Source organism: Panthera uncia, chromosome B1, assembly GCF_023721935.1.
Source record: "Panthera uncia isolate 11264 chromosome B1, Puncia_PCG_1.0, whole genome shotgun sequence".
NCBI classification, from domain to species: Eukaryota; Metazoa; Chordata; class Mammalia; order Carnivora; family Felidae; genus Panthera; species Panthera uncia.
Window position 1 is genome coordinate 172,177,698 of NC_064811.1, and position 26,794 is coordinate 172,204,491.

At 37.3% G+C, this 26,794-nt stretch overlaps 1 long non-coding RNA gene across 2 annotated transcripts in view; it reads right to left on the reverse strand.

Annotated features, from left to right (window-relative positions):
• LOC125923386 (uncharacterized) overlaps window positions 1-26,794 on the reverse strand; it is a 167,958-nt gene that overhangs the window by 100,728 nt on the left and 40,436 nt on the right. The window contains exon 5 of one of the 2 annotated variants that reach the window (XR_007458019.1): window positions 12,191-12,234. The exons of the other annotated variant lie outside the window; for it this stretch is intronic. This is a non-coding gene — a long non-coding RNA (uncharacterized LOC125923386). Of the gene's footprint in view, window positions 1-12,190; window positions 12,235-26,794 lie in introns of those variants that run through there. 2 annotated transcript variants of the gene reach the window in all.

Below are 26,794 nucleotides of genomic sequence, written 5' to 3' on the forward strand. Positions count from 1 at the left end.
GCTAATTTCTTTCTGAGAGTCTGCTTTCTGGGGAATCCACCTCTAATAGAGTCAAGGTATAGAAGTCACAGGAACCCAGGGGCCAATTCATTACAAGCAATGACTGCCTAACAATTAGAGTGGTCCAAAAATAGACTGTTCTGCTCTGAAAAGCAGTCAATTTCTTAGCATAGAAAGATCTCAAAATGATTGCCAGACATATTGTCAAAGATTTCTGATTTACTAAAATATTTAAATAACTAAAAAGTCTCTTCCAATTCAAAAATCCTCAACTAGCTTTTTGGCTTGGGATAAATCACTCATTCACTTGAGATTGCTTCCTTTTTAGGAAAGTAAGAGTATTAGATTAACACTGAAGTCCCTTGGAGTTCCCATGATTTTGTAATCTGTAATGTGTTGTTATGAGAAGCTTTTCAAAAAGGTAGAGCTACTATGATACTAGTCATAGATAAGGAAGAGGACACATGACAGATTCAGACTAATGGCTATGACAGCGTAAAGAGAGTGCAGACTACTCCATGCTAAATAGCTGATTTTCTCTGAGAAGTCCCAAGCTCCTCAGAAAAGAGTGTTTGCTAATCACAAGACTATTGCAATTGATTCTCATTTAGTTATTTCCTCATATTCATCAAACTTACCTACATCTTACTCTCTTTGATGTGCCATGCCAACACCTTATCTTCATGCCAGCCGGAACATGAAACCATCAACTTGTTTATTGAAAGGTTTTCTGGTGCTCAGAAGCAAAGTACAAGAAAAATCTTTTATTTCAGTTCCCAATATTTGAAAGACCCATATACTTGCCAAAAGAGAAAGGGAGAGTGACACATACATACAAACTTCGTCATTACTTGTATTATCCAAAGTCCCTAAAATCAATGATGCTGTTTACATGATATTATACTAATGACATCAGATATTAATATTTTTGAATAGTGCTTTATGGTTTATAAATAACTTCCATGTGCATTATCATATTTACAAACATATTTATAAGTAGAGAAGTAATTCCCAAAAAGTAGTAGTTGTTGTTGTTATTATCATTATTATTACCCACCTAGGAAAGAAAAGAAGAACTAAGTTTATCCTGTAGCATAAAATATTGACAAGTGGTGTTGGAAATAATTCCAGTTGCATGGGATATTAAGCTTTGAAATGAATATTATCTAATATCTTATCTCTGAAGGATTTTTAAAATTGGAAGAGAAAAGAGTCGCATGTGACAATGAAGATCTGAAGTGGGTGTGTGGGGAGGCAAACACCCACTTAACAATCTATTAAGGTTCCTAGAATAAAAGCACACACCCACCAGTGCTTCATAGGTTATTTAAATTTTGATATGTCAGAGGATCAGCCCAGAAAAAGTTGTGTGAATTTTTCTTGCTAGACCACTGAACACAACAAAAATCCTCTATTATATTCCGTGGGTACTTTTTGTAAAGTCCACGCCAACAAACTAGCCAATATTGCAGCTTTCTTCAACAAGACTTCCCAATCATCACATGGAGCCTTTCTATTTAAGCCTAATCAGCAAAGTTCACTTGAGATCATTAGTAAATGCCTATATCAACTTTAATATAACTTAGGGGTAGATTTGGAAGAAAATAAAATGCAAACAAATTAGATCTCATACTTTAAAAACATTGCCTGGATAGGTCTACCTTCCCTGCAAAAATATTTTTGTTGTCTTGCATTTTCATTTGGTTGAATGACAGGAAAGAATACATTCCAGTTGGCAGACGATGTGAAAACTGTCCAATACCTAGTCTCCATTTCAATATTCTGAAATACACAGATATAGCCCTAGATTTATCTTACATTTTCTAGACTGTGAGAACATAAAATGAAAATACAGAATGTCTAAACATAACTAAAAACTATAGCCCTACATAGCTGCTAGCTGATTAATTCTGGCTACCACCCTTCTGCTTTATGACTTGTAGTTAAAAAACAAAAGCAAAGCCAAGCACAAAACAATGTAAGTAGGATGTTGAACAGACCACCGACTTTTGCTCTTTCTGCCTGAAGAAAACTGTCTTAAGAAGGGAAGGGTGATCCCAGCTCATGATGGTGGGCTGAGCATACGTGCTGCCTCCCCTTCTGGCAAAAATCCCTTTACAAGCCAGAAAATACACACACACACACACACACACACACACACACACACACACACAGAATCCACCTCAACAGTAGAAAACAAAGAAGGGAGACATCACAAAACCCCCCACATAAGGCAGAACACAAAGGACTGGATTGAAGAAGGAAGCCAGAGCCCAAGATACAATTAAGAGAGGAGAGAGGGAACCTGCAAAGACAAGAGAAGCACCAGGGCCCCCCATTTGAAGGTGGCAGATACTAGAAGCAGAAAAAGGTCCAAAACATACTTATCATCCTCCTCTGTGCTGCTCCCCTCAACCTGCCCAGGGAGCAGGCAATAGAAACAAGAAAATCCTCCTTTAGGTGAGCGTGAGTGACAGATGATAATGGAAGGACAGAGTGGCGTCTCAGGCACCTGCCAACACCCAAGAGAATAGTGAGCCTTGGGGGGACACAGATTCCCTCTACTTCTTATCACAAAAACTGGCCTTGTCCATCCCATCAAGCAGGCTGGAGAAAAAGAAGCAGTCTTTTCTGAGTTTAATAGAGACTTTCAGTTATAAAGATATGCAAGAATCATAAAATACTTAAAGAAAGCCAACACCATGAAAGGGCAATATGAAATTTAACAAAGAGAAAAACTTTACATGCAAAGAAAAAAAAACTTATAGTCTGAGTAGGACAGGACTTCTGATCATTATAGATAATATTCCCCAAAAGATACAAGAGAGTATTTTATCCTAAAAATCAACAAGAAGCCAAGGAGATTGAAATTTTGACTGTAGAAATACCAATTAACCACATGGATAAATAGAGAATTTCCAATCTATAGAAGTTACAGAAGGAGACAGACTGACATGATTTATCACCTACAAATGCTGTTTGAAAAAAATGTCTGGAAGATGCAGAGAGAGGGGAAAAAAAGAAAAAGAAAAGGGAAAAAGATTAAAAATACCAGAAAAAAATAGTGAGATTCGAAGAGTAATGTTGAACAACAAAAGCGCATTTAGAGTTGTCTAAATGTGCTGATGGGATATGACAATAAAACTGCAATAACAATCAAACTAAAATTCCAAACTATATAAAAACAAGAAACGTGAGCAGGTACCTGTCTGATTAATGAGGAAGACTGAAATTCTGAATCATCAAACTTTAGATGAGAAATACATGTTTCTATGATAGAAATTTAGGCATAATTACTCAGAATAGAATCATCTTCCAAAACATTAGAGTGAGGGAAAAAGAAGGGAAAAAAAGTCTTCAATCTTACAAAAGCCTATAAAGGAGGTAAAGAGAAATATATAATAAGTGAGATAAATAGAAAACAAAAAGTTAAATGAATCATTAGGTATAATACATATGCCAGGATTAAACCCATCTATTAAAAGACAGCAACTCATGGATTAGGTTGAAAAAGTAAAGCTCTCTGTAAACTGTTTATCATACATATCCATAGAATGAAAGCACACAGAAAAACCTAAAGTATAGTATGGAAAAATACACATTAGGCAAATTGTAACAACAATATAAGACAAAGGAAAAGTTAATACAAAAATATTAAATGCTTCCTTAATTAAAGGAAGACTCCAGTAAGAAAACATAATAGTTACAAATTGATAAGTAGCTAAAAAAAAAAAAAAACTTTGGAATTTGTGTAAAAAAATAGATATGAGTAATAAAAATACCTTAAAAGGAAGATGCTTAACAAAGCTTTCTAAAAAAACTGACAAACAAGGAGACAAAAAATTTTAAATTGGGACATATAAAATATTATACACAACATTCAATACTTTTTTTCAAAGACACATTAACAAAAATTCACTGTGTATTATTAAGCCACAAAGAAAATTCCAACAAGTTCTCAAAAGTGGAAATCATAACCACCCACCAAGAGTAGTACAAGAAAAAATGTAAATTAATAATCTCAACCAAAAAAATGGTAGCACAGCCCTTCCACCAAAATCAATTAAATAATTGGAAATAGTTGATCACATTCAAAATTACTCTTAGGTCAAATGGGAAATGGAATGAAAATTATGACCTGTATAGAACTACTGGGAGCACAGGAATGAAAAAAAAGGGCACACCCACAGCATTATACCGAAGTGAAATTAATAACAAAAATGGAAAACTGTTGAAATAAGCTTTCAATTAACTAAGAAAACTATCAGAAAATTGGGCAGAATCAGTAGAGGTTTTTTATAAAGGCACTAATAAAATTAGAAAATAAGTTTATTGATAGGGGTGCCTGACTGGCTCAGTCAGTAAAGTATGTTACCTTTGATCTCAGGGTTGTGAGTTTGAGTCCCATGCTGGGCATAGAGCCTACTTAAAAAAGAAAAAAAAAAAAAAAAAGAGAGAAAAAAAAAAAAAAAAGGAAAAAAAGTTTATTGATGAAACCAACAGGTGATTTTTTTTGCAAAGATGGACCATTTTTAAATATTTGGGAAATATTTCAAAATAAAATGTAAATTAACAATTTTGTGAATGAACTAGAATCAGATAAGTTTAAACATTTATAAAAGATACTACACTTATCTAGATGAAAATGGACACTATTTTAAGAAAATAAAAATTCTCAAAATTGGCTCAAGAAAAAAATAGATATAAAAGATTTAGAAGAAATTGGAATGTCAGTCAAAAGAGCAACTTAAAAACTGTACAAGACCCAGGTGGATTACACATGAATTTCATATACCTTTAAGGGACAGATAATTCCAATTTATACAAATTATTTCAAGACCCATAAGAAATGAAGGAATTCAATCTGAAAAGTCTACTAACTGTGTGATTCCACTTATATGACATTCTGGAAAAGGCAAAACAGTAAGAAGATCCGTGTTGGGAAGGAGGAAGGATAAATAGGTGGAGCACAGAGGACTTTCAGGGCAGTGAAAATTCTCTGTATGATCCCATATTGATACATGTCACTGAACATTTGTCCAAACCCATACTATGAGCAACACCAAGAGGGAACCATGAGGTAAACTATGGATTTTAGGTGATTATGGCGTGTCAATGCAGGGTCATCTACTGTAACAAGTGTACAGATCTGATGGGGAATGTTGATAAAGGGGAGACTGCGTATGTGAGGGCAGGAGTTACATGAGAAAGCTCTGTACCTTCCACTTAATTTTGCTGTGAACTTTAAACTGCTCCAAAAAAAAAAGTCTTAATAAAAATTAAGTAATTGGGGTGCTTGGGTGGCTCAGTTGGTTAAGCATCTGACTCTTGGTTTCGGCTCAGGTCATGATTGGGCTTCACGTTGCCGGTGCAGAACCTGCTTGGGATTCTCTCTCTCCCTCTCTCTCTGCTTTTCCCCTGCTCGCTCGCTCTCGCTCAAAAATAAATAAATAAAAACTTCTTAAAAAAATTAATTACTTAAGTAATTTAATTAATTTTATTAAAAACCATAATAAGCTTCCTAACTCATTCTGTAAAGCTAACATAATGCTAATATCAAAATCAGAAAAACACAGTACTAGGAAAGGCAAGTAGGGGTAATTTTCACTGACAAACACACAAACGAAACTTCTAACTTCATACCAAAATGTGTTAAATAATATTATCTCTCTCTCTCTCTTTCTCTGTCTCTCTCTCTCTCATTATGCTCTGGGAAACTGAATGAATGTATATATAGTCATTCAGTAAGGATCCACTTAAGATATAAAATGGAAGCCACAATAATCACTTTTGTGGTGATAATTTAATACAAAGAATTGCTAACTAGCCAGATATTGAAGAATGGAAAAGGTAGAAGAGAGAATACAGTTGACCCTTGAATAGAACAGGTTTGAACCGCAGATGTCCACTTATATGCAGGGGTTTTTCTTTCAGTACAATACTATAAATCTATTTCTCTTCCAAATGATTTTCTTAATGACATTTTCTAGCTTACTTTATTATAAGAATACAGTATATAATACATAAAATATACAAAATATGTGTTAACCGACTACTTATGTTATGGGTAAGTCTTCCATTCAACAGGAGGCTTTTAGTAGTTAAGTTTTGGGGGAGTCAAAATTATGTACAGATTTTCAACTGAGGAGGTACGGTTTTCACTTCTAACTCCCATGTTGTTCAAGGGTCAATGGTACTAAAATATCATGGGCGATGCAACTATCAAAAGCATCTACCACTCCTAGGACAGAGAGAACAAAGTCAAGAAGTTAGAATTATTACAGCTTAGAAGCTTGAGTGACTTCTTAGAGCTGGAGCTCAGACTGCTCTGGATGGGGTGGTTGCTGGCTAATGCTGGTGTCTGTAAAAGGAATGTAGGAAGACTAGTTCTAGAAATGTCTTCAAAACAACAAACTGAAACCAATGGTTGCTACTGGAAAAACCATCACTGCTGGGATGAAAAACAGTTGCGGGACATCACTGAAAAGATGAAGCAAACAGGAAGAAGTGAATGCACTTCTTCCTCCTTCAGCCTTGCTGCAGGCCACTACCACCCCGCAAGTGGCAGAACCTGACAGGCAAAAGAGAAATATGATTCACAGAGTCCCAGATCCAGCGTCACAGACAGAAGATACAAGGATGGGGCTGGAATTAGGCCACAGCTTAATACCAGCATGTGCACATGTATCTGCTGAAGGTCACACTGTACTTCCCATAGCTTGGATTTCCCCTGTACATGTAAATCAAATTCCTCTTTATCTTCATATGCTAAAACATTAAAAAACAAGAACAAAACCCCAACTGGGATCCTTTTGATAGTTGTATTATAATATAAAGATAATTTTTATAAAACTTAGAAATTGAACCATATTTCTTCTCACTTATACTAGATATCTTTATTTGAATACATTTCTTTTAATTTCACCCTTCATTGATTCAGTTCTTCATATAATTCATGCATGGGTTTCTTAAAGTAAACTCATTTTTAATAAGGTCTTTTTGTGTGTTTAAAAGAGGGAAGTGGTTTCGTTGAAACTGTGTTTACATAAACAATCTTGAGGGGCTTTTTGTGAATTAGGTGATTTTTTTTCCCAACTATTTGGGTGTTTTTTCTTTTTTTTCCTTTTTCTTTCTTTTCTTTTTTTTTTTTTCTTTTTTTTTTTTTTTTTTTTTTTAGCTTGTTCCTTGGAATGTGGAGCAGTAAGGTCTCTGGGTAAGAAGGAAGCAAAAAGTGCCATTGATTGACAAGGGGAGTAAGTCTGCTTACCCAAAGGCCTCTGTGCTTTCCTTTTGTACCTACAAGGACCTATTTCCAACATTAATCCAGACAAAGTAATTCTCTTTCATTCAATCATTCTCCTCTATTTTGCAATAAACTCAATCCGGCCCCGGGTTCATTGTCCCCATTACTGTCCCTCACTGTACCTCCCTCACTCTTCCCACTCAAACTGTCCGTAGTCTAGAATTACCACAGTGGCATTAAAAACAAACACTGAATCAAACTATTTGTCTTGTCTTCAACAGTCATGTTCTTTGAGTCATTTCCTTTCTCTACTGCCATTCATAGTTAAGCTAAGGAACTGTCTTCATGAACTTCAAAAATTTCTTTTCCTCATATTTACTGCCTGTCCTAAAAATTTATATTAGTAAATAGTCTGTATTTGAAAAGAATGTATATTTCACCAAAGAAGATATACAAATGGCCAAAAAACCCACAAAAAGATGTTCAACATCCTTAGCCACCAGGGAAATGCAAATCAAAACCCTAGTGAGATACCACTTCACATCTCCTAGGATGGCCATCATCAGAAGGATAGATAATAACAAGTGTCCATGAGGATGTGGAGAAATCAGAGTCCTGCTGGTGGGAATATAAGATGGAGAAGTCACTTTGGAAAACACTCTGGCAGCTCCTCAGATTAAACACAGAGTTACCATATGATCTCTACTCCTCCATATAGGTACAGACCCAATAGAAATAAAAGGATATATTCACACAAAAACATGTACATTGCTACATACAAGAGCAGCCAAAATGTGGAAACAATCAAGGGTCCATCAAGGGATGAATGGAAAAATGAGATATACCTATACAATGGAATATTTTTCATCAATAAATAAGAATGAACTACTGATATACACTACAGCACAGTGAAAATATTATGCTACATTAAAGGAATCAGGCACAAAAGACCACATATTATTGTATGGTCCTTTTTATATGAAATTTCCCAAACAAGAAAATCTACAGAGATAGAAAGAATAGTGATTGCATCAGGATGGGGGTACTGGAGATGGAGACGGGTGAAATGAGAGTATCAGCTTTCTTTCTGGGGGATAATAACGTTCTAAAATATATTGTGGCAATGGTTACGCAACGGTGAATATACTAAAAACCACTGGATTGTATGCTTCAAATGGGTGAATTGCATGTTATGTGAATTATATCTCAATAAAGCATTTTTAAGGGATAAAAATAATATACATATGGTCCAAAAAACAACCAGTTTCAGACTAATATGTCTGCCACTTCCTTCATACATCCCTGTCTTTTTCTATTGAAACGTAGGAGTTATTTATATATTCTGGATATTAATCCTGTTAGTTAAAAGTGTTACAAATGTCATCATCCAATTTGGTGCTCATATTTTATACGTTATTTAAGGTCTCTTTGAATGAACAGAAGGTCTTTATTGAGTAAAATGTATCAATCTTTTCATTTTGAGACAATGCTATAATGTGATTGCTGAAGAAATTCTTCCCTCCTAAAATATTCTTAGATATATATTCTCTAAAATTTTTAAAGTTTTGTTTTTCATATTTAAGTTTTAATCATGCCTGGAATTGAATTTCATATATGGCATGAGGTAGATATCCAATTATATTTTTTTCCAGATAAATAATGAATTGCCCCAAGTGACTTAATGAAACAGTTATTTTCTCAGTAATCTGCAATGCCACCTCCCCAAATGTTTCATTTTCCTAAATGAGTTAATTTCTAAACTTTGTATTCTATTTCATTGATCTATATATCCATTCATTCTTAATTACTTAAGTGTTATAATAAGCCCTTTTATTTTGTTTCTTTAGGTATGTGTTGACTATTCTTGTCCCTTAGTTCTTCCACATACATTTTAGAATTATCTTATTTAATTAGGTGAAAATTAATGTTTGGAATAGCTATCGAATTGCACTGAAAAAAATATAAATATACAAGGAGTTAAGACCTTTATATAATTGGTCTTTCTACCAATAAACATGATGTATCTCTTCATTTAGTTAGGTCTTCTTTAAACTATCTAATTAAGTTTTCTAGATTTTCTTCATTGAGGTACTGTATATCTTTATTTGACTTATTATTCTGACAGTATTTTTATTGCTCTTGTAAATGGTATCTTTTTTTCATATATTTTCTAATTATTTGTCCTTGTGTATAGATATGCAGTTGGGTTTAAATACTGTTGTTATATCCAATATTGTATTATTGCTAAACATTCTTATTAATTCTGATAATCTGTATGTTATTGTATGTTTGTAATAATTTATATATTAGGGATTTTCTATGTAATTATATCATCTATAAATAATTACAAATATGTCTTATTTTCATATTCCAATGGCTTTGATTTCTTGTCTTCTTGGACAATCTCAGAACTCCAATACAATACTGAAAAAGAAAAAAGAGAAAGACTTGGGGAGCTAGAAAGAGAAAAAAGAAAAAAGAAGAAGGAAAGGAGAAATAGGAGGGAGGGAGAGGAGAAGAAAAGGAAGAAGGAGGAAGAAAAATAAAAAATGCATGTGGTAACCATCTGTGTCTTGTTTTTATTTTAAAAGGAATGTCCATACTATTTACTCATTAATTGTAATGTTTGCTGTGGGTTTTCCATAAAAATCTTTTTCAGGTTGAGGAAGTTTCCTTCTAAGCTTTGAACTTGCTAAGAATTTCTACCATTAATGAATGGAGAAGTCTTTCTCCATCTACTAAGATAATTGTAAGATTTTTCTTATTTAATTAAGTGGCAGATTATATTTGATTCTAAATTAACCTAATATTTAGATGATTTTATACTTTTATGGGAATTCAAGCAATAAATATGTGCCCATGTACACTAGTAGTTTTTCAATGATGCATGGCAATTTCATGAAACCTAGGAGAAAAGTCAAAAACCTCAAGAAATTGTGAAATAGGCTAATTTTTCACCAATTTTTAATAACCCTCAATAATTTGCTTAAGAAGTAATCTTACAGTGGGGTGCCTGAGTAGCTAGTCAGTCAAGCATCTGACTCTTGACTTTGGCTCAGGTCATGATCTCACAGTTCATGGGATTGAGCCTAGCATTGGGCTCTGCACGACAGCATGGAGCCTGCTTGGGATTCTCTCTCCTCTCTCTCTGCCCCTCCCCTGCTTGTGCTCTCTCTTCCTCTCTCTCTCAAAATAAATAACTTGAAAAAAAATCCTATGGATTTTGGTTATTTTACAACAGTAATGTGAATCTATAAATATAAGATTGTTTGACCAGGAAAATTTAAGAACTTGTATTTTTGCATCTGTTCAAACATCCCAGAAGTACCTGTACCTTCCTCTTGTAGCTCTGCTCTGGTCATAGTGTATATTCTACCAGCCATAATCCACAAATATGTATCTATTTACTTCTCCGTACTAAAAGAAAGTCCCTGCAATTTAAAAAACAAAAGGTGATCGCTTCTTGGCCTTTTGGCTAAGATCAAGTGTAAAAAACAAAAGGTGGCTGGGGGGGGGGGGGCGGCAGACACCTAGGTGGCTTAGCCGGGTAAGTGTCTGATTTCAGCTCAGGTCATGATCTCACGGTCCATGGGTTTGAGCCCCATGTCAGGCTCTGCGCAGACTGCTCGGAGCCTGGAGCCTGCTTCAGATTATGTGTCTCCCTCTCTCTCCGCCCCTGCCCTGCTTGCACTCTGCCTCTCTCTCCCTCTCAAAAATAAATAAACATTTAAAAAAATTTTAATAAATAAATAAATAAATAAGTAAAGCAAGCAGGCAAGCAAGCAAAGTCTCCGCTTTCCAGATTTTGAATTACCTTATTCTATATTTCCAGATATTTTCTCTTTGGGAAACTATTGTAACTTCTTCCTTCAAATTACCACTTAAATTATTCCATGAAGTTTTTCTTCTCTGAATACCCCATCTGGTTCAATTCTTCTAGTCTTTTCATTAAACTATTATTCTTCAGCTAATGACTATTTCCAGTCCATGGTAATGTATCACATTTTTATAATGATTATGTGAAATATGTAAGTAGCATAATGTCTGACACATAAATTGTATTTAATATGTATTTTCTAGTTCAATTCTTCCATTAAGTCCCTTCATTAAATTCAAGCTAGTAACACACTATTTACAACATTCATACTTCTATATATGAAATAATATATTGTTTTGCATACAATTAATGTTCTGTGATACATCCAAAAGTTACCATTGCTCTCCGCCCTCCACCATCATGAACATACCATACTCTGTTCTTTGAGGATGCCCAGTTGTGCAGCCTACTTTTTCTTTCCTACTCATGACTGCAATCTACATTCCTATATTAACTTTTTTCCTATACTTGATATGATCCCAGCTGGATGGACTACAAGCACCTTTTAAAAGGAATGTTCATACTATTTACTTATTAATTGTAAATAATCTACTTTATTCAGAGCCAAGACTTAAGATCAGATAAGGAATTATTATTTTGGCCCAATAAATTTACATTTAAGGTTGCCAATGAATGAAGAATTTGCTGCCAGGTTTTTCTGGAGTCATTTTGTAAATCTCCTCCAAACTGATACATAATAAAGTTAGCATTTGAAAAGACTATATAATAATACATTTCTGTAGACATTAAAATCAAAGTTAATAAAACAAAACAGAGTATGACCAATTAAAGCCCTTACTAAAACAATCAGAATAAAAATTCTGAAAGAGACAGAGTTCAAAATTGTGAACTACGAGCTCAAATAAAAGTGATCTCAAAATCTGATTTTCACAGTCTTAGTAAAACTACAGAGGATATAAATCCTTAAGTCATTTCCTATGTGTGTGTACAAAGAAAAATAGTTTAGAATAAAGACTGCATGTAAGCACATGAAACAGAAAACCTAATATTTTTAAAAGAAAAAGTTAAAGAATATTCATAATTCTTCATCTAAAAGGTTGGCTTTCTTACCTTCCCTTATGATCTCCTATCTTCTCTCTCATGACCCATCAACCTACAAAAGACATGCCTTTTGGGTGAATTTCTATTAACTATATCACTGATGGGAGTCAGAATTCTCTACTTTAACTTTATGAAATCACTGTTTATTATTCTTGTCTTCCTCACCACAAACTTAAATTGTATTTTGATAAAGTATGGGCTTCCGATGCTTTTGTTTCAGCAGCTTCCTGTCCTGTTTGAGAAGGGGAGAGTCAACAGGACTCCTCACTATGGCATATTTGACCACAGGCCCTTTACTGTCCTGCCTGGGGCTCTCACCTGAAAATTATGGACTTATACCAGATGATCCCAGAGCCCCTGCCAACTCTACCTGTCAAAGGCCAGTGAAAAGAAACTGGTGCAGTAAGAGGGATTTTTTTTTAATATGGAGAGAAGATGAAATGAAACATCCATATCCTTTCACATTATCTTTTTCCATATTAACTTTTACATTTTTACTCTTAGTCCTCTGGGCCTTGTTGGCCCTAGCAGCTTTTTTATCCAAAGCCCGTTTGGCACTATATCTTATAGTGTGGTCACATAATCCCAAACCCTAAATGTCTCTTATTGCTGTAAGGTAAACAAAACAAAACAAAACAAAACAAAAAAAACCAAAAAACAAAAACAAAACAAACAAACCCAGGAACACTAAAGTTACTATTTTCAGTACTGGAGATTCGGAAATCAGTTTATAAATGATGTGTATGTCAAAGAAATGTAAATTTCTTGTCATGAAAATACATTTTGGATAATGCATCAAACAACATTATCAGTCAGAGTTTGATCAGAAATGTGTTATTATAGAGATTTGACAATGTGCAATTATGGGAGCTGGTTCCACAGTAAGTTGCTCGTGTGTCTTCCACTGAAGGATGAAGTCTGCACTATCAGCATTAAGAAGAAAAATAAGGATGAACATAAAGCAGGAAGGCAAGCTATGAGGCTGACCTGCAACTTTCCATTTTGATGGTGGGAGTGCCTTGCTGGAGAAACAGGTGCCCTCATCATGGGCTAAACATGCACCTGGTCAAAAAGGAGGATCCAGGAGGAGCAAAAGAAACCATGACCCTAGGACCCACTGCTGCCACACAACACACACAGGTGAACCACAATAGTACATCTTACCCTATAACCAACTGTTCAAACATTTAAAAAATTACTCAATTAAGATGGCTCTCCTTTTACCTCTATTTTTCCAATTCAAATGCAAATGTCTTTTGTGGCCCAAGTTATTTAAGAACTGAAGGAAATTCTGAAATGAACACAATCCATTCCTTGTCCATATATACCTCTTTCAATCATACTAAACTTCCAAGTTAAACAAAAAACAGCAACATAATGCAAATCATAATGCAACTGTACCTTATACAATGGAAAGTCACATTGATTCTCTCCAAAAGAGGATGCAGAGTCCTTTATCAATCTTTGGATGAGAGCTATTCCTCTTCTAAGTCACAGTCCCTCTCCCCCTTTGATCTTTTGTAACTTAAAACTGAGATATAAGTTATTATTTTTTCCCTTAGAGAATCTTTCATGTCGTTTTTAATTTTTTTCTCAATTTTTACTTAAATTCTAGTTAGTTAACATACAGTGTAGTATTGGTTTCAGGAGAGTTTGGTGATTCATCACTTACATACAACATCCAGGGCTCATCACAAGTGCCCTCCTTAATACCTATCACTCATTTGGCCCATTCCCTGCCCACCTCCCTCCATCAACCCTCAATTTGTTCTCAACTCTCCATCTCTTACGGTTTGTTCCTTCTCTATTTTTTTCCCTTTCCATGTGTTCATCTGTTTTGTTTCCTAAATTTCACAAGTGAAATCATATGGTATTTGTCTTTGTCTGACTTATTTTGCTTAGCATAATACATTCTAGTTCCACCCATGTTGTTGCAAATGTAAAGATTTCATTCCTCTTGATGGCTGGGTAATAGTCCACTGTAGATAATTACCATATGAGATATGTTATTATTAACACAATTTATGTCAGATAGAAGCTAAAAAGAAAAAAGAAAAAAGAAAAAAGAAACGGTTTTTGATATTTATATCAAAAGTAGAAGGAGGGGCACCTGGGTGGCTCAGTCGGTTAAGTGTCCGACTTCAGCTCAGGTCATCATCTCCCAGTTTGTGGGTTCGAGCCTTGCATTGGGCTCTGTGCTGAAAGCTCAGAGCCTGAAGCCTATTTTTGATTCTGTGTTTCCTTCTCTGTCTCTGCCGCTACCCAGCTTGTGCGCTCTCTCTCTCTCAGAAATAAGAAATGAATAACCTTTTTCTTTAAATTTTTTTAAAAAATAGAAGGAAATGCACATAATTGTTATAGTTCCTATTTCTGCAATTAGCCATAGCTGATATTTATTACTTCTTTCTTCCACTATCCGTTCCATATTCTCTTTGCCCTTAGTAAGTGCCTCAGCTAACTGGTCCCTTGCCCAATAGGGTGACCCAAACTTTTAATCCTGGAAGGTTCTGGACCTTAGTAATAATGCCAGTATTCATTGCTATAGCTTTATATTGACCTTAATCCCAGGGTTTGAGAGTATTAAGAAGCACCCCAAGAGATCTCCTCTCAGCCATTTTCCTCCTTACTGCTACAATGTAGTCACAATCCAAGTTTTCCCTAATAATCATTATCACTCATCCCAGCCAATGTAGTAACCCATTCTTTGCCTATAAATTTTAAAAAACCATAGCCGTATCTCCTGGTAGCAATATTTCTCCTTGGAAACTAAGACTTCTAGAGCAGTGTGATATCCTGTAGAATGAAGAAGGGATCAAGGTCACTGAAGACTACCTAATGCAAAGGGCTGAAGAGTAGCCCTAAGGTATATGACAGTGAGGGTATACTGCTTACTAACAGGAATAAATAGACCAAGCATTCACTAGATCAATAGCCATATACCAGGTGCTTAGAAATGTGTTGATTTATTCCAGCAACAAAACCATAATTGTAAGTATACCTACAATGCAGGCTCACACCTAAGTTTATGATAATCCACTATTATCCTTTATGACCGTCTTCTGCATAGACCAAATAGGCAAATTGAATGGGAAACCACCATTTCTGTGACTTTCAAGCTTATACTGGTATTACATAAAGATTTGAATTCCCCACAGAAAGCAAGGGTTTTTTTTTTTTTTGGGGGGGGGGTTATTTTGTACCATTTAAGATAGTATCTTTATTACATACACATGGCATCACAAAACCCTTAGGGAAGTATTAAGCTTCAATAATTTCACAAGTATAAGTGTTACACACTTACAAATGACTCCTTTGAAAGTGTATTGGTTTAAATTTGAATGCTTACTTAGATTTGTGAATTTTTTATTTTTTATTTTTTGTATATGACCATTTCTAGATAAATGGGTAGAAGAGGTGTCCCGTTTGGCTATCTCAATCACCTGATTAATGTTCATTAGGCTTTTTCTTCAGGTCCCATAAAGAAAAGATAATTTCATTAGATCACTCCATAATTACCACGTAGATATCATGTAGTTACCAAAACATTTTCTTTGAATGATTTTAAGTCTGAGATTACAAATGGTCACTGACCATTTTGATTACTGAGCAGCAGATAGTAAAAAATTTTTTCAAATTCCAAATCAGGCTAAAATAATGAGTAGCATAGATGATGGTTATATTGAATTTTAACAAGAATCACATTGACACTTTAAGCTCTTAATCTTTGAAATGTCTTTTTTGTCAATTTGAAGCATTTATATTATGTTACTAAAGCTTAAGACATCACTAAAACTTGCATGCTGTCTTTTCTAAAAGGTAACTGTTTCAAACAATAAGAGCAATCTACTTGTGGGATTTAAAGAAGTAAAAGACAAAAAACAAGATCACAAAAAGTGGTAAGGAACTGAGAAGTACACTGTTGGAAGGTTCTTACACAGACTGTAAAAAAAAATGTATTATTTACAGATAAATTCGAGGACTTCTGAAAATGGCAGAGTAGGAGGATCCCAAGCTCACTTCTTCCCATAGATACACCTGGATAACACCCCTCTCAGTATAAAAAAAAACAGAAAATGACCCACAGACTGGCAGAACAGATTCTCTGCAGCTAAGTATAGAAAAGAGGCCACATCAAAAAGGTAGGAAAGGTTGAGACGTGGTCAGGAGCCAAACTGACCCAGGGAACCATCCATGGGAGGGAGGGATGCCATAGGCACAGAGAAGGGAGAGAGGAACTCTCCATGCCCAGTACCTCAAACATTGGGGACCTGCACCGGGAAGATGAATCCCCATAATATTTAGCCTTAAAAACAGAAGGGGTTCAGGGCTACACCTGGGTGGCTCAGTTGGTTAAGCATCCAACTTCAGCTCAGGTCATGATCTCACGGTTTGTGGGTTCGAGCCCCACGTCGGGCTCTGTGCTGACAGCTCAGAGCCCGGAGCCTGCTTCAGACTCTGTGTCTCCCTTTCTCTCTGCCCCTTCCCACCTCACTCTCTGTCTCTCAAAAATAAATAAACATTGAAAAAAAAATTTTTTTTAAACCCAGAAGGGGTTTAACTTTGAGAATTTCTACAATCATGTGGCTTAACATCTAGAACTTCAAAAATCAGCAGGCCTGGCTCTGGGAGAGCAGGAAAGGGATAGGAAAATGCGTTCCCACCCGTAAAGAGGAGCACAACAGCATGCCCCTTGGAGATACAATGTGGGAGCAGTGGTTTGAAAATCGCCTGAAGTACACAGGAAGATCTATTTACTAATCTCAAAACTTGCACTGGAGAGGCAGGGATCCTGGGGACACCACTCCAAGAACAAAAGAGCTGACGGGCACCATTCACCTGTCCCATGCTCCAGCTTAGATTCAGGGACACATGTAGGAAGCAGGGCAAACACTCCACCTAGCTTACTAACCTGACCCCTGCCCTCTTCTGTGAGCCCACACCCTCCAACCCACCCTGGGCGGGAGTTTTCCCAGGCCACTGCAGGTGCCCTCCCACAGCAAACTTGCAAAAACCTTGCTAACACCACATGCCCTACCCCCTCATTCTCCATCAGACCCGCCCCCTCTTAGAATTCACAGGTGAATTCTACCAAACATTTAAACAAGAATTAATATCTATTCTTCTCAAGCTATTGCAACAAATGGAACAGGCAGGAAAACTTCCAAATTCATTCAATGAGGACAGCACTATGGGATATCAAAACCAGATAAAAACACCACAAAAAAAGAGGGCTACAGGCCAATATCTCTTTTTAAAAATATATGTATACTGCCAGAAATTTTAATTGTTGATGTGCCACAATAACAAAGGCTGAATACCCTTTGTTTCACATCTTTGTATAGATAATTGTATACATTTTTATGTGTTAAGAAACCACTGATAAATGCTGATGACTAAACCCTAGCTTATTTCCTGAGCTACATTACCACAGAAATAATAATTGGGCACCAACAACTCAACATTTCTTTTTATTATTTTTTTAATGTTTATTTTTGAGAGAGAGGGAGAGAGAGAACGAGCACGCATGAGTGGGGGAGGGGCAGACAAAGAGGATAACATAGAATTCGAAGCAGGCTCCAGGCTCTGAGCTGTCAGCACAGAGACCGATGTGGGGCTCAAACCCACGAACTGTGAGGTCATGACCTGAGCTGAAGTCACACGCTTAACTGGCTGAGCCACCCAGATACCCCAACAGCTCAATACTTCTAAAGTCCAATTCACCACCTTCTGCCCCCTACTCTATTCTTTATCTCAGGTAATGACCCAGCTGTAAACATAGCTGCCATATCAGAATTTGTTGTTCCTCTGGACCTGTCCTGCTTCCTCATCCTCCATATTCTACCAACTTCTGTCATTTAACTCCTAAATACTTCTCAACACTAGCCACTCTTCTTTATTCCCACTAAAACACTTCGCCTTTATTAAAGCTCTTATTCCTCTGGCAATGAAACAGTGCATTATCCTTCCTTCTTTCAGTCTTATCTTTGTCACAGTACATAACTAAGTTATATATTTGGCTATGTCCATTTTCTCTTTAGCAGGAATCGGTTGTCCCCATGTGCTTAGGAATACAATACAAACTTCTTTGCACTTCCCCTCAGAGACGGTGTCCCAGATAGCTCAGGCCGTTATGATGAAATACCACACAGAATGGCTGCCTTATGAATGATGGAAATTTATTTCTCACAGTGCTAGAGGCTGGAAATCAAGATCAGGGTGCCAGGCATAGTCAAGTTACTTGGGAGAGCCTTTTCCGGGTTGCAGACTGCCAACTTCATGTTGTATCCTCAGATGGCAGAGAGCACAGACAGGAGGCAAGCTTTCCCATGACTTATATAAGGGCACTCATCCCATTCACAAGGGCGCCCTGCTCATGACCTCATCTAATCCTAATCACATCCCAAAGGCCCCACTTCCTAACACCATCACATTGGGGGGCAGGGTTCAACATATGAATTTGGAGGGGACACAAATGTTCAGTCCATATCAGATTGTTCTAACTTATTACATCCATTTCTCTATAGTTCTGTTTTCTGTGTTTATATATTAATTCATGTATTAAAGCATTCACGCCTTCACTAACACTAAGTAGACTTTGTGTCAGACCTCATGTGTAAGAAAAACAAAATCCCTGACCTTACTACATTTACAATGTATTAGGGAAAAAGGTAAAAAACAAGTGTACAAGTAAATAAGTAAACATATAAATAAATAATGTAATTTCAGTAAGTGATAAGTACAGTGAAGAAAAATGAAGCAGGGTTCAATAGCATTTAATGAAGAGGAAGGGCTCCATTTTAGATGGGAATACTGGAGCAGGCCACTTTGAGAAGGAAATACACCAGTCATAACCAAAAGTAACAGCCAGTGTAAAAGCTGAGGCAGGAACTACCCTTAATAAAACAGAGAACAGCAAAAAGAAGTGGAGTGAACCAATAGAGGCATGTAGGAAGTGAGGTCAGAGGATGTCAAAGTCAGATCATGTAGGCCTTTGTAATACATGTTTGAATTTTAGTTTAGTTTATAAGAAAAAATCACTTATTCATTCATTCATTCAGCTCAACAAATATTTACTGTGTGTCTACTTTTACTGAGCGGTGTTCTGTGCACTGGAGATACAGCAATAAGCAAAAAATGAAAAAAATTCCTTTCCTCACTGAGCTTCCTTTCTATGGGAGAGAAGAAAATAAAGGATAAAGTAAATTATGCAGTGTGTTGAAAGAAGTAGGGTAAAAAAAACTGGAAAAAAGTTTGGGGAATAGCTATGATCTTAAATAGGGTGGTCAGGGTAGGCCTTACCAAGAAGGTGATATTTGACAAAAACTGGGAGGAATTGAGAGAATGACCATGATAAAATCTGGATAGAGACCATTCCATACTAAGAGAACAGCCATGCATACAGGCCTAAGGAAGGATGTGTGGCATGCCTGAGGAACAGCAAAAAGACCAGAATAGCTATAAAGGAGTCCTCATTCACTAATACAGGAAAGAACAAAGGTTTGGAGCAGGTTTGAGGGGGAGGGAACACAAGTGAAAGTTCAGATGAGTCTGTTAGATATCCAGGGGGAGAGGTCTGGTATGCAAATGAATAGAGAAGTCTAGGCTCTGAGAGAGAGAAATACAGTTTGGAGGTGGTATAGTTTAACTTTTATTTCAAAATTATAAACTGTGGCTGTCTCACATTGCTTCAAAGGATTTGAGGGGCGCCTGGGTGGCGCAGTCGGTTAAGCGTCCGACTTCAGCCAGGTCACGATCTCGCGGTCCGTGAGTTCGAGCCCCGCGTCAGGCTCTGGGCTGATGGCTCGGAGCCTGGAGCCTGTTTCCGATTCTGTGTCTCCCTCTCTCTCTGCCCCTCCCCCGTTCATGCTCTGTCTCTCTCTGTCCCAAAAAAAAAAAAAAAATAAAAAAAAAAAAAAAAAAAAAAAAAAGGATTTGAAGGTACTTGTGGTGTGGCCCATGGTTACATAGCTTTTCTGCCTTGTATGTAAACACACCCTAAAAGACAATCCTATTCCTAGGAAACAATTCTAGCATAGTCTGAAACAGCACTGGCCACCAGAAACATTTTTATGTATTTATATGTAATTTATATGTATTTATATGTAATTAAATTTTTTCTGATTTGGGGATAATAAAATAGGATAATTAATATCTCTTTTAGCTACCTCTCGAGTGGTAATCAATAAAACAATAGTTACAAAGCTTTCATTATATAATTAAAAAAATTATAACCTGAACTTTGAAGTCTAACTAGATTTTGAGAAGGGAAAGGAAATATGGAATCCAAAGAATTGTATCAAATACATAATGAAGATTACAATGAACGAGATTGAGAAGCCCTACTTAGCCACCAAATGGAATGGTTTTGTGAGTTAAGACTGAAAGTAATATCAAACTGATCACACTTGCCCACCCTCAGCAATGGTGATCTTGCTGGTTTTGTCTTTCCTAGACCCAGCCTGCTGCCTGCCACCTTATACCTTGCCAAAAGACCATGTCCTTGCCTCTTAACCAATCATCTTAAAAAGGCAAATGAGAAGGCTGGGAACCCAAAGCTATAGCATGGACAAGATACCAAGGCCTAGTCTCTAAAATAGGTCTCACATTAGCAAACTTTTCCCCGGAGATGGCATTGCCACAAAGGCCATTATGGTATTTGAAGTCACAAGTCCACTCTAGGACACAATACCAGGGACAATTCCATTCAGACACAAACTCCCAAATCATTTTCCCCAGAGAACAGAAGTCTTGGGAACCCTGTCGACATGAGCTGAAGAGAAACATAGTCCCAGGGATCATTGCCAATTCCTATGGCAACACTGAAATAAACAAGAAAGTTGGTCACTGCTTGCTTTTGCTTTATGTTATTTTGTTTGTTTGTTTGTTTGTAGGCTGGTGAAGCTAATGTTGTAGAGAGGAAAAATGATAATATTAGACATCACATAATTACCAGAGCACTGTGCTTGAGTAAGTGAACAGGGAGAGAGGTTCCAATAGAACAGGAGAGAGACCAGCTTCACATGGGAGCATGAAGTTTTCATCTACCGAAACAGGGGGAAGGCACACTATATAATGCAGAGATCGGTAGGTGGAAGTTTTCAGCACTGGAACACGATGATCACATTTATATTCTCTCCCCTGTGAAGTGACAAGACTGTAGGGAAAGAGCTGAAGCAAGACACTCGGAAGTCTTTATTAGTACTCTGGGTAGGGGAGGAGGGTGGACTTGAACTTGAATGGGAGCTGTGGATGTGATACAAAGTCACAACTGGGATATGTTTTAAAGTAATACCCATGGAAATTACCTTAGATTTGACAAGGGGGTGTAAGTGAGAAAGAAATTTCAAGGATGAAATTTCTAAGCTTTTGGTTTGTTAGAACTAGGAGGATTTTAAAATGTGGGATTTTAAGCCCAGAGGTTTACTTGTGACATTTTAGTTCTGAGAAGCCTATGGTTGAGCCAAGGTGGTCACATAAGGCAGGCAGTAGTCGACAGCACCTCACAGATGATGAGCCCGAAAAAAACACAAGTCTCCAGACAACACTGTGTAGAAGCGGACTCATACCAATTCTCAAAGAATTTTGTAAACCAGGTGTTAAACACAACCACTTTAAAAATTAAATTAAAAGGCAAAAGATTTATATGATCTGAAGAGAAACCAGACTAATGAATGAAATCTTGCCATTTGCAATAATGTGCATGGAACTAGAGTGTATTATGCTAAGTAAAATAAGTCAGTCAGAGAAAGACAAACTTCATATGATTTCACTCCTATCTGGAATTTAAGAAACACAACAGATGAACATATAGGAAAGGAAGGAAAAATAAGATAAAAACAGAGAGAGAGGCAAACCATAAGAGACTCTTAAATACAGAGAACAAACTAAGAGTTGCTGAAGGGGAGCTGGGTGGAGGGATGGGGTAAATGGGAAATAGGTGACAGGCACTTGTGGGGATGAGCACTGGGTGTCTTATGTAAGAGATGAATCACTGGGTTCTACTCCTGAAACCAAGACTACACTGTGTGCTAACTAACTTCAATTTAAATAAAAAATAAATTTAAATTAAAAAATTAAGATCAACTTATAATTAAATTATATTAAAAACATAGGTAATAGATACTCAAAACTCATGGCTTTCTAGTTACTTTACTACATTTTGCTATGATCTACACTCTTGAGATTATTTACATCTATGTGTCTTCACATTTCTTCCCAAATCCCCATTCAGCGTCATCACGGAGGGAGCTTGAAATCTGTCATGGTGGGAGTATTTACACCACGGTAATTGGCAAATGCTTCAAATTTGAGCTTTATTTTCCCTAGAGAGCTGGTTACTAAGTATTAACTAGCACACTACCATCTGGAGATATATATTTGTTTGTCATCAGAGACGGTATTTATTCAGTTACTGAGATAAGTATAAATAGAGTGGCACAGTCAGATGAGTGTCCAACTTCAGCTCAGTCATGATCTCGTGGTTCCTGAGTTCAAGCTCCACATCGGGATTTCTGCTGTCAGCATTGAGCCGGCTTTGGATCCTCTGTCGTCCTCTCTTTGTCCCTCCCCACTCACACTCACTCTCTCACAGATGAACATTTAAATTTTTAAAAATCTTCACTTAAAAAAATAAATAAATAAAATAGAGTAGAGAAGGCCAAGACTGCACATTCAGATCAGAACAGAAGGTAAAATCAGAAAAAAAAAGAAAAAAAAGACTGATTTTCAGTGGTCATCCTGAGTCTCGGGATAAAAAACCAAGAGTACATGACATCCTGGAAGATGAGGAAAGAATATATATACAAAATGTGATCTACTACAGCAACGTCTGATGCTAAGTAAGTTGATACTGAGAACTGACCATTCACTTTGGCCTTATGGGAGGTAGTTGGTGACACTGTATTAGTATCAGTGTCAGTATAAAAGTATAAAAAGTATAAGTATCAAGTATAAAAAGGAGTTTGGCTGCAAAAAGAAGCAGAAAAATGAGACAGTAGCTAGGGGAAGATGTGGGTCAAGAAAGTTTTGTTTTGTCTTGAAAGAAAGGAGATATTGTGCCATATTTGCATTCTTATGCAGAAGACCCAGCAGGTAGTATGAATTGCTACTGCAGGATGGAGAAGGACCAACTACAGGACCAAAGTCTCTGAAAAAGTAAGAGGATAGGATGGAATGTAATCAGTGGAGGGTGTGGCTTATACAGGCACAGATTATCCATCGCAGCATGAATTCCAAGGTGGAGCATGTGATGTAGGAAATCACAATATGCCACCCCAAAATATGCCACATGGGTGTAAGAATTATTTTGAAAAGGAGGCAAATGAGAATTAACAGATACAGGGGTGCCTGGGTGGCTCAGTTGGTTAAGCATCCAACTCTTGGTTTTGGCTCGGTCATGAGCCCACAGCTCATGAGTTTGAGCCCCACATTGGGCTCCATGCTGACAGCATGGGGCCTGCTTGGGATTCTCTCTCTCCTCTCTCTCTCTCTCTCTTTCTCTGCCCCTCCCCTGCTCGTGCTCTCTCTCTCTCAAGACAAATAAAAAATAAACTTTAAAAAAAAAAAAAATTGACAGATACAGAAAGAAGTCTTCCCAGAGCTTCCCTTATCTAAGAAGAGAAACATCTGCCAAATGAGGGTTGCCATAACTTTCCTCTTGCAGGGAAACTTCAGGCCATAAAGAAGACAGAAACTCAGTGGGGACATGGACAGACACAAATTTTACTTCATTAGTCACCCCCATGTAGTAACCTGCCCACAGTTTTGCTGCCCCTCGAAGCCTAGAACGTTCTTCCTTTGTCTCTCACTTCTCTACAAATTAATTGTTCTTTGTGAAGATTGTATGAGCCCAAATTCTAACCACTCCTTTGAGTTTCTCATCATTGAGTTCTCCGACATGTAAACACAGTGCACATGTTAATAAATTCTATTTCTGTCTTGTTAATCTGTCTTTTTTAGTTGTTTTTGGTTTTTTGTTTTGTCTTTGCTTGTTTGTTTGTTTCAGGCCTAACCACTGAACCTAAGAAGGTAGAGGAAGCTTTTCTCTTCCCTATAGCGGGTATAGGTGAAATGTTCCACCCAACCACTTGTCTACCTAACCCACACCCATACTTCATGTTTCAGCTCAAGTGTAATTGGTTCCAGTAAGCATCCTGGGCCCCCCAGCTATGGCCAACTGGTCTCATCTGTGCTCCCCTAGCATCCTAACAAAGTGCACAACATGTCACTTTCAAAACACATTGACATGATCCCTTTCCAGGCCCTTCTCATTCATGGCCTGGTGCTCCTTAGCAGAGCACCTCATGCGTCAGCCCCATCACAGTGCTGGCATGTAGGAGACCCTTAATAAATGTTATTAAATGGGATGAAACTGAAGAAGGGCAGCAGATATAAAGAAAAGGAAACAATAAAGGAAAAGGCATCACTATTTACTAGGGATCCCATTCAGATACAAATCACAGGGGATTTCTATCTTGAAGATGCAGAAATAATGAAAATTAAATTTGTAAAAATTAAACAGAAGAGAAAATACAAGAAAGCCTGGCAAAAGAAAATATGTCATGCTTTGGTATTAAGTAGCCTTCAAATTCAATTTCAGAATACCAGCCTTCAAAGAAAAATAGATTTTAAAATATCTCACAAAAATATTACTCAAAAGTAAGTGTGGTTTTCAAGCAAATGATTTTGGATCATTTTTCAATACTAAGTTTATTTTGAGAGAATCAAAAACACTGTTATCTTGTCATCTGTTCTCCAGATTTTTTTCCCCTAGTCATTTCTTTGCCTTTCCTATCACCTTAATTTAAAAGCAATCAAATGTGCTGTCACAGACACTAGATTATAACTTTAGGTACAAAACAAATAATGAGCAACTCTTTACAAAAAGAGAGTGCATAACCACTGACTGCAGGTAATATAACTAAGGAGAAAAGGCAGGCTAGAATTTTCTCTGATAACCTCCCTCAATATGAAATTGGTCCTCCAATCTCCAAAAACCCCAGGCTCTGTACTTAATAAGCAGACCTAAATATATTCCTCTTCTCCTAAGAGGGATGCAAGAACTGTGAGCCCAGAGAACTTGCTTCTTTTGGATCCCTCCTAAGGCAGACACCAGGCCTCAAACTCAGCACAAAGAGAATTATGCATCTGACTCTGGCAATCCTTGGAGGGCACTGAATAATTAATTTTCCACTTTCCCCACCTCCACCCCCAACATCCTACCTGATTCTTACCTAAAATCCCTGCACGAAATACTGCTCCTTACTGTTTCAGAAGTCAGGATTCCTCTATTCCAATATTTCCCAAACATGCCCTTATCATGTGAGTTACCTGGTGTGCTCTAAAATATAGATTCTCTCAAGACTCATTTGGAGACTGATTCCTCACGTTTGGGATGGAGCCCAGCCTGTTCCTTTAAAATGTACATGTCCCAAACGAGAGATAACAGCCTGAGCTTTTGTTTTATTCGTCTTGTTTATATGTGACCTCTTTCAGAGAAGTATTTGAGGTGCCTAGCCACAAAGTGGACTAAGAGAAACTTCATCAATTCACAGTGTGATAAGACGCATCCCAAGCTGTCATTGCTCTCCTGGGTCATCAGCAGATCTGTTGTGCACCCAGTGCTCACCCCCTTAGCATTAACAGAAGAGTCCTAGGCCAGGAGTCAATCAACAGTGGACTTCACTCTCAGCCATTCAGCCTCAGCTGTGTGAACTCTGCAACTTATTGAAGACTCTGGGCTAACACATTTCTCAACTAGAAAGTGTTGGATTTCATGATGGGAGAGGGCAGCAGCCTACCTTAAAGGCAAAACAGGCCCATCCATCCTGACCTCTCTGAGGCTTCTAGGGAAAAGTGCTAAATATGATGGATAACTATCCCACAACGCTCAGGGACCCTTCTCTGAGCAAATTCAAACCTAAAACACTCCCTTTTTGCCATTTGTTATTGAATTGCATCCCCCTCCCCCGCAAGAATATGTTGAAGTCCTAACTCCCACTATCTTACAATGTGACCTTATTTGGAAACAGGATCCCAGCAGATGTCATCACGTGAGGATGGCGCCATACTGGATTAGGATGGGTCCCAATTTATGACCAATTTCCTTATATGAAGAGGGAAGTTTGGACACTGAGGAAACAGCTATGTGAGGAAAGAGGCAAGCCTGAGTGATTTATCTATAAGCCAAAGGACACCAAGGATGGCTGGCAGCTCCTGGAAGCTGGAAGGAGGCCAGGAAAGCTTCTCCCCTAGAGCCTTCAGGAAGAATATGGCCCTAGCCACCTTGATTTCAGACCTCTGGCTTCCAAAGCTCTGAGAGGATAACTTTCTGTTGTTTTAAGCTACCTAGTTGGTGGTACCTCATTATAGCAACCCTTGGTAACTAATTCACCATTTACCTGATAAAACACAACCACAGAATCATGGGAGTTCAAACAATATTTAACTTAGAGCCAAAACTCATACACTTATCTACCTCTTTAAAAAGCATTTTAGGGGCGCCTGGGTGGCGCAGTCGGTTGGGCGTCCGACTTCAGCCAGGTCACGATCTCGCACTCCGTGAGTTCGAGCCCCGCGTCAGGCTCTGGGCTGATGGCTCAGAGCCTGGAGCC